Genomic DNA, 7,487 nt, shown 5'->3' on the forward strand with positions numbered 1-7,487 from the left:
TCTTGAAAGCAAGGATGTTAAATTCAACCCCGAGAGCTCATTTCAAAACAGCAGGGCTGGGAAGGTGAGCTGGGAATATCAAAATAGCTACTGCACAGGGACATTTCTCTGTTTAAATCCTACATTTATTTAAGACTTCCAAAGCTTACCTCTCTGAAAAGGAGGGCGTTTCCCATCCTCCGTGTTCTCCCTCACAGTTCTGTCATTCCCGCTCAACCACGTTCATTTATCCCGTGATCCTGATAATTAATCCACATGGATAGACTTGAAATTCAGATATTTCACTGTTTGACCTGCAAATTCACATTCCAATACAACCCAGGTCCCTCTTGCCATTACATTCCCTCAAACTCACAGGGAGAAGAATCTTTCCTGCCTGAGGGCCCCTTGGGAGACCACACAGGAAAACACATCTCGTTATCCCACCATAACGTGGGAAAAATCAAACATCCCCAGGCCAGGGAAATGATCTCAGAGGCTGTAGGTTTCTCACAGTTGAATTAAATAAACAACACCCACCAAAATCCCATCTGATTTGGATGGAGGATGGCTGGGACTCGCAGTTATCCCAGGAAATCAGCAATCCTTGCAGCACTGCTGACCCAAGGAGATCCTCTGGGCCTTCCCCTGTGTGTGACTCCCTCACAAACGCCTCTCTGGCAGGTTGGGAGAGCAAAGTTGGTGAGAATTTCTCGTGGTTTTCCCCTGGAAACAGAGTTTCCCAGGAATTGCGTTGTCCAAGAGGAAGAGGTCAGTGGGATATTTGTACAGCTGGCTGATCAGGTTGCCTTGGTATGGATTTTCCAGAGGTCTGGTTACTTCTGGACCTGCCAATCCATTCCCAAACCTGACTCATTAAATTCACTCAGTAAGCACTTCAGTATGGCAATGGCCAGCACTGCTTTCCCATATTTGTTAGCATTCTTGCTAATCCATAAAACTTAGCAGCTCGGAATGAAAACCACAGGAAGAAAGAGCTAACGAGGTCCTCCTGTAAGGCTCTGTTTCTACAACTCCCATTAATGTTAATTGGCCTTACAGAGACACAGCAAAAAGAAAACAGACCCTGGAAGATGGAAAATAATCAACTTATTTGTGCAGCCAGGTAATGAATCCCTTTCCACAGCCTGGCTCAGTCCAACAGCTACAGCTCTTCTGGCTTTACCCTCCCTCAAGAGCCTCGAGACACGCTGCAGATGACCAGACTGCCAAAGACACTCAGTCACATTATTTATGCTGTCACAGCACATGACTTAATAGGAAAAGAAGAATAAAATCCAAACCCGCAGCGGTATCAGGGGAGCACTTGAATTTCGGCATGTATTTGATTTGTAAGTAAGATTTAAATCCTGAAAAACCTGGTCTGGGGAAGGTGGCCCTGTCTGGGGAACAGGAGGGGCTTTAGGGTCCCTCCCAAGCAAAACCAGGCTGGGTTTCTGATTCTGCCCAGCCCTGGAGGAGTGATGAGATCAGAGCAAATCCCAGCTGCAGCTGCAGGGGGATGCAGGGGGCTGCAGGGGGATGCAGGGGGGCTGCAGGAGGCTGCAGGGGGGCTGCAGGAGGCTGCAGGGGGCTGCAGGGCCGGGTGCCCGTGGCTGGCGTGCGGTGCCAGAAGCCATCAGGGAGCTCCACAGGGATGTGACATCTCCCCCATGCCCCTGGCAGAGCCACAGGGATGTGGCATCTCCCCCGTGCCCCTGGCAGAGCAAACCTGAGCGATCTGCTGTGCTCCCCTGCTCACAGCCACAGCTCTGCCCTCACTGCCCCTCCTGAGGTGCCATCCTTCCACTGCTTCCAGAGCACTGCTGGGATGGGGCTGGAGCCAAAGCAAACCCTCAGCTGAAACTCCTTCCCATAACTATTCAAATAAAGCATTTCCATAACCACAACCGACAGCTGCGAGCAGTTTGGCAAGTGACAAAGAAAGGCTTTCTCAAATAAATTTCATGAGAAGGAAGGTGAAAATGAGGATGAGAGGTTTTGTTTGGGGCCACGTGAAGCCAGCTTTTGTTAGCTGATGTTTGTCCTTGTGGGAATCATAGATCAGATGGGAACCATTGGGATGTTGGGATTCTGCTGTGCAGGGCGTGATGATCCTGGTGACTCCATGATCCTGGTGAGTCCCTCCCAACTCAGGATGTTCTGTGACCCAGTAAAACCTGACACACACCAAACCTGAGGCATCAAAAGCCTTTTACATGAAGCCCACGACAAAATTTCAGTCTAGATAAGGCACATTTAAAATAAATCAGGTTTAGTGCGGGGTTTTTTTCTGTTATTATTGTAACCACACAGCGACAAGCAGCAATTCCCGTGCCCTCCCATCCCACCGGGATGTCAGCAGTGCACGTGGCACTGAGCTACCCAGCCAGCCTCCTGAAGGAGATCATTAAAATCCACTGCCAATTAAAGCTCGGGCAGTGTGGAGGTGCCTGCCCAGCCCAGGGAGCTCCGCACCTCCCAACCCATCCATTGCATCACTCCTGTCCCCAGGCAGCATCTGAGTTTTCCCACATGGGCCAATAAACTGAATAAACTGAATAATGAGCCGGTGTTTCCCGAGGAGAGGAGCTCCCCAGCAAAGTGCTGATTGTGGGAATCCTGGAGGGAGAGAGGGAGGAAGGGCTCTGACAAGAGGGGAAGAGCAAAGGCTCCTTCCCAGCCCTGCTAGGAGGGTGCCAGGCACACACATCTGTGCTCCTGGGCCTTCTCCAGCTGCGTTTTGGAGACTGCTAGACAGGAAATTGGTGCCACAGGGTAAATATTCATTCTTCCCGACTTCCCTCCCAAAGCAAGCCCAGATTTGCCCTGGCTAGACTGGCTTCCTGCGGAGCACCGCGGCCTCCCCGGAGCATCCCCGGCAGAAATGACGAAAATGTGTGTGAGGTGGAAAAACAAACAAACAAGGGCCTGCCAGATGTTTGCACCACCAGCCCAGGAACACAGAGCTCACAGGAGCAGCTGATGCTCACGTTGCACTTCCAGTCCAGGCTTGGAGAAGCTGCCAGGTCCAACCTTGGAGCGAGCACCCCCATTCCCACTGAACCGTACCTCCCAGTGCCACATCTGGACCCTTGCAGGGATGGAGGATGCTCCGGGAGCAGGAGAGGCCTCTTTGGTGCTGCATCCCTGAGCGCCAGGGAGATGAGCCCTGCCTTTTCCCTGCTCACATTGGAAAGGATGATGAGGATTTTGGGGTGTCCCACATCTCCTCGGTGCCTCACCACATTCCCTACCCCTGGCTGGGACACTCAGAGGAGCTCAGGCTGAGCTTTGTTCCCCGGGGGTGTGGAGTGATGGGGAGCTCAGCCTGGGACCCCGCTGGAACCCGATTCCCATTTTCCCGAGGTTTGGGTGCAGCTGGGGTGACCCTGTGGCCAACCCGAGAACAAACCCAAGAACCAACTCGAGCACAAGCCCTGGCAGCGTTTGCACACTCAGCAGTGCCACATGAGCCTGTGGAGCTGCTGGCCGAGGTGCAGCCCCTCGGGAGAGCCCCGGGGCTGGAGCGGGGCAGGGCACGGAATATCCCCGGGGCTGGAGCGGGGCAGAGCACGGAACATCCCCGGGGCTGGAGCGGGGCAGAGCACGGAACATCCCCGGGGCTGGAGCGGGGCAGAGCACGGAACAGCCCCGGGGCTGGAGCGGGGCAGAGCACGGAACAGCCCCGGGGCTGGAGCGGGGCAGAGCACGGAACATCCCCGGGGCTGGAGCGGGGCAGGGCACGGAACATCCCCGGGGCTGGAGCGGGGCAGAGCACGGAATATCCCCGGGGCTGGAGCGGGGCAGAGCTCGGAACAGCCCCGGGGCTGGAGCGGGGCAGAGCACGGAACAGCCCCGGGGCTGGAGCGGGGCAGAGCACGGAATATCCCCGGGGCTGGAGCGGGGCAGGGCACGGAACAGCCCCGGGGCTGGAGCGGAGCAGGGCACGGAATATCCCCGGGGCTGGAGCGGGGCAGGGCACGGAATATCCCCGGGGCTGGAGCGGGGCAGAGCACGGAATATCCCCGGGACAGGAGCGGGGCAGGGCACGGAACATCCCCGGGGCTGGAGCGGGGCAGGGCACGGAATATCCCCGGGGCTGGAGCGGGGCAGAGCACGGAACAGCCCCGGGGCTGGAGCGGGGCAGCTCCGGCCGATCCCAGCCCGGCCCATCGCGGCTCCCGGAGCAGCTGGACACGGAGAAACGCTGGGAACGAGCGGACAGGCTCACACTCCACAGCCGCCAGGAGCAGGCAGGGCCCAGGGGATGCTCCCGGAGCTCTGCGGGCTCCCTCCTCCCCGGAGCCGCGGGGTTAAAGCGGGGCCGGCTCCAGCAAGCCCTGCCCGCACAATCCCGGCTCCTGCAGCAGCTCGGGATTCATCACCAGCTCACCAGGGAGCTCCAGCCTGCCCAGCCAGGAGCTCGGGATTCATCACCAACTCACCGGGGAGCTCCAGCCTGCCCAGCCAGGAGCTCGGGATTCATCACCAACTCACCAGGGAGCTCCAGCCCGCCCGGCCAGGAGCTCGGGATTCATCACCAGCTCACCGGGGAGCTCCAGCCCGCCCAGCCAGCAGCTCTGTGTCCCCCAAAGGCCGGGCAGGGACAGCCACCACTGCTCCGGTGCCACCCGGCTCCTCCCGAGTGTTCACATCCCCCTTTTTCCTTCCCAATATCCCTGTGAAACCACCACGAGCTGTCGGGAGAAGGGAAGTGGGAGCAGGAGAGCCTTGCGGGGTGGGATGTGACCCCTCCCCAGGTGTGCAGGGCTCTGCTGGGGCTTGGAGCGACCCCCGGCACGGCTCAGAGAGCTCCCACCGCCCTCCCAGCCCCGGCTCCATCCCTGTCCGAGGCAGACACGGAGCAGGGAGAGCCCTGTCCCAGCAGGAACCTCCTGCTCCCCGTGCTGAGCGTGGGGAGGGGTCGGGGCCGTGTCCCTCCCTGCCCGGGCAGGATGACAGGGAACAACAGGTCCCAGAGCACAGGAGCCACCCCCGGCTCAGGAAAACGCCTGTCTTTGCACGTCCTTTCCTCTCCATCGGTTCTTTGGGTGCTGACAGATGAGCTGCTCATTAACACCTGCCCCTCATTAACACCTGAACCTCCGGAGATTTCATCAGGCTGCACAGAGATCCCCCGATGACAGAGCAAGAAATCCCAGCGCTCCTAAAGAAGATGTCAGAGCTCAGGCAGCAAGGGGAAGCTCAGCTCGTTCCCTGTAGAGAGCGGGGCGAGGAGAATTCCTGCTCTCCGTTCTCCTCTGGAGCAGCTGCGGGGCTGGGGAGGGAAGGGGAGCTCAGCCCATGGCTCCCTCCCTGTCCATGGCTGTCTCAGCAGCTCAGGGCTCAGCCTGCAGCTCTGCTCTGCTGGAAAAGGAGCGGCAGCGCTTGGAAGGTGCAGCTGGGCACTGTTACAGCGGCACGGTGCCAGTGGTGCTGCTTTTCCAGCTGTGGGGAGCCTTGGGTGCCTCCTCATGGAAGGGTTTGGGTAGGAAGGGACTTCAGAGACCATCCAGTGCCACCTCCCAGGACACCTTCCCCTGTCCCAGCCTGCTCCAAGCCCTGCCAGCGATCCAGGGACAGCCCCAGCTGCTCTGGGCACCCTGTGCCAGGCACTGCCCACCCTCACAGCCAAGAATTCCTTCCCAAAATCGCATCCAGCCCTGCCCTCTGGCACTGGGAGCCATTCCCTGTGTCCTGTCCCTCCATTCCTTGTCCCCAGTCCCTCTCCAGCTCTCCTGGAGCCCCTTCAGGCCCTGCAAGGGGCTCTGAGCTCTCCCTGGATCCTTCTCCTCTCCAGGTGAGCACCCCCAGCTCTCCCAGCCTGGCTCCAGAGGGGCTCCAGCCCTTGGAGCAGCTCCTTGGCCTCGTCTGGACTGACCCTGCAGCCCCACAGCACCCCCAGGTCAGGACACACAGGGTGCCCTGAGTGCAAACCAGTATTCCTCCTTTCCCTGCTTTGCTGCCTGCAATAATTACTGTTCTTCGTGCACTACAATGGCCTCCAAATGTGGTACAACTGTACTATAAACACTTGTGTGGCTTTATCAAGCAGTTCTGAAAGGTGCTTCCCATGCCTAATGCTCTGGAAAATGGGCAGGAATGAGACAGCAAGCACCTGGAACATCTCCATCAGCAGGAGACTTCTGAGCTCAGCAGATCCCAGCTGAGATTATCTGGAAAAGGCATCAGTTGGTGCCTTGGCCTCGGTGCTGCATCCGAGTGAAAGCCAAAGCCCTTTGGTCTGACTGTGCAAACACGGAGTTCATGGCAAACAAACAGGAATTTGATTCCATGGTGGTATTTACTGCAGCACTTCCCTGTCCTGTCCTTCCTGTGACCTGCTGAGGGTGTCTGGGCTGGCTCTGGGTGAACACCCTTCCTGGGGCAGCAGCACAGACAGCCCAGGCTGGGCAGGGCTTGGAGCAGCCTGCTCTGCTGGAAAACAGAGGTGGGAACGGCCAGGAGCTGCCCCACCATCAGTGATGGACAACAAGAGATGTCCAGTCTCCAGGCTGGGCCATCAGCAGATCCTCGCTCTGTCTGCATGGACACCACGGGCCACAGAACCAGGGAATGCTTGGGAGGGACCTGAAATCCCATCTCATCCCAGCCCTGCTGCTGGGGACAGCTGCCACTGTCCAGCCTGGCCATGGACACTTGCAGGGATCCAGGGGCAGCCCCAGCTCCTCTGGATCATCTCCCCCGAGCTGAGCCCATCCCAGAGCAGCTGCAATCCTGTGGATTCCTGTCCCCATCCAGCTGCAGGGAGCTGGAGCGGGCGAGGCTGGGCCCTGCAGAGGTACAGGGAGTGCACAGAGTGCACAGACAAACAAACCCCAGCGTGGATCAGCACATGGGAATGTGCTCCTCGTGCACGGGGAGAAGGCAGGAGATGATTTATCACAGCCTAATTACGCATGAGACAACTTGTACCCGGCTGGTTGGACAAGATGGAGCCCGAAGAAAATTGAGGCAACAACAACCCTTAGGTCAACCTGACATTTGTTGTTGGATCTGTGGGAAATTATTCTCATAAAAACAGACTTTGTAGCCATAAGAGAAAAATAAATATTAATGCAGAGGATGTGCTGTGATGGATGGCGATGGTGGGGATGGAGAAACCCCAGGGCAGCCAGAGACGCTCCCCGTGTCCATCCCCCAGTTCTCACTCCTGTGGGAGAACCTCAGGTTTCCACATTAAAAACTACAAATATAAAGATCCCCGCCCCCAGGCTGGGCAGGGGTTTAGTGCTGGGATCACGAGGCTCTGCTTGTGCTCTGTGCCTGCCATGACTCAGCCCCTCAAATTCCCCTGCAGCTGGAGGAAGCCCAGGGCCGGGCTGTGCCCACCCTGCTGTGACACCACCGAGGGCACCCCGGCCTCATCTCACTCTGCTTCTCCCAGCAGAGTTGAAAGCAAAGGGATTTTTTTTCCCCAGGCAAAACTCTAGGGAGCTATGGAAGAGCCACAGAAATCCTACAGAAGTCCTGGGAGAGCCACC

The sequence above is a fragment of the Poecile atricapillus genome, chromosome 8 (assembly GCF_030490865.1).
Source record: "Poecile atricapillus isolate bPoeAtr1 chromosome 8, bPoeAtr1.hap1, whole genome shotgun sequence".
Taxonomy (NCBI): Eukaryota; Metazoa; Chordata; class Aves; order Passeriformes; family Paridae; genus Poecile; species Poecile atricapillus.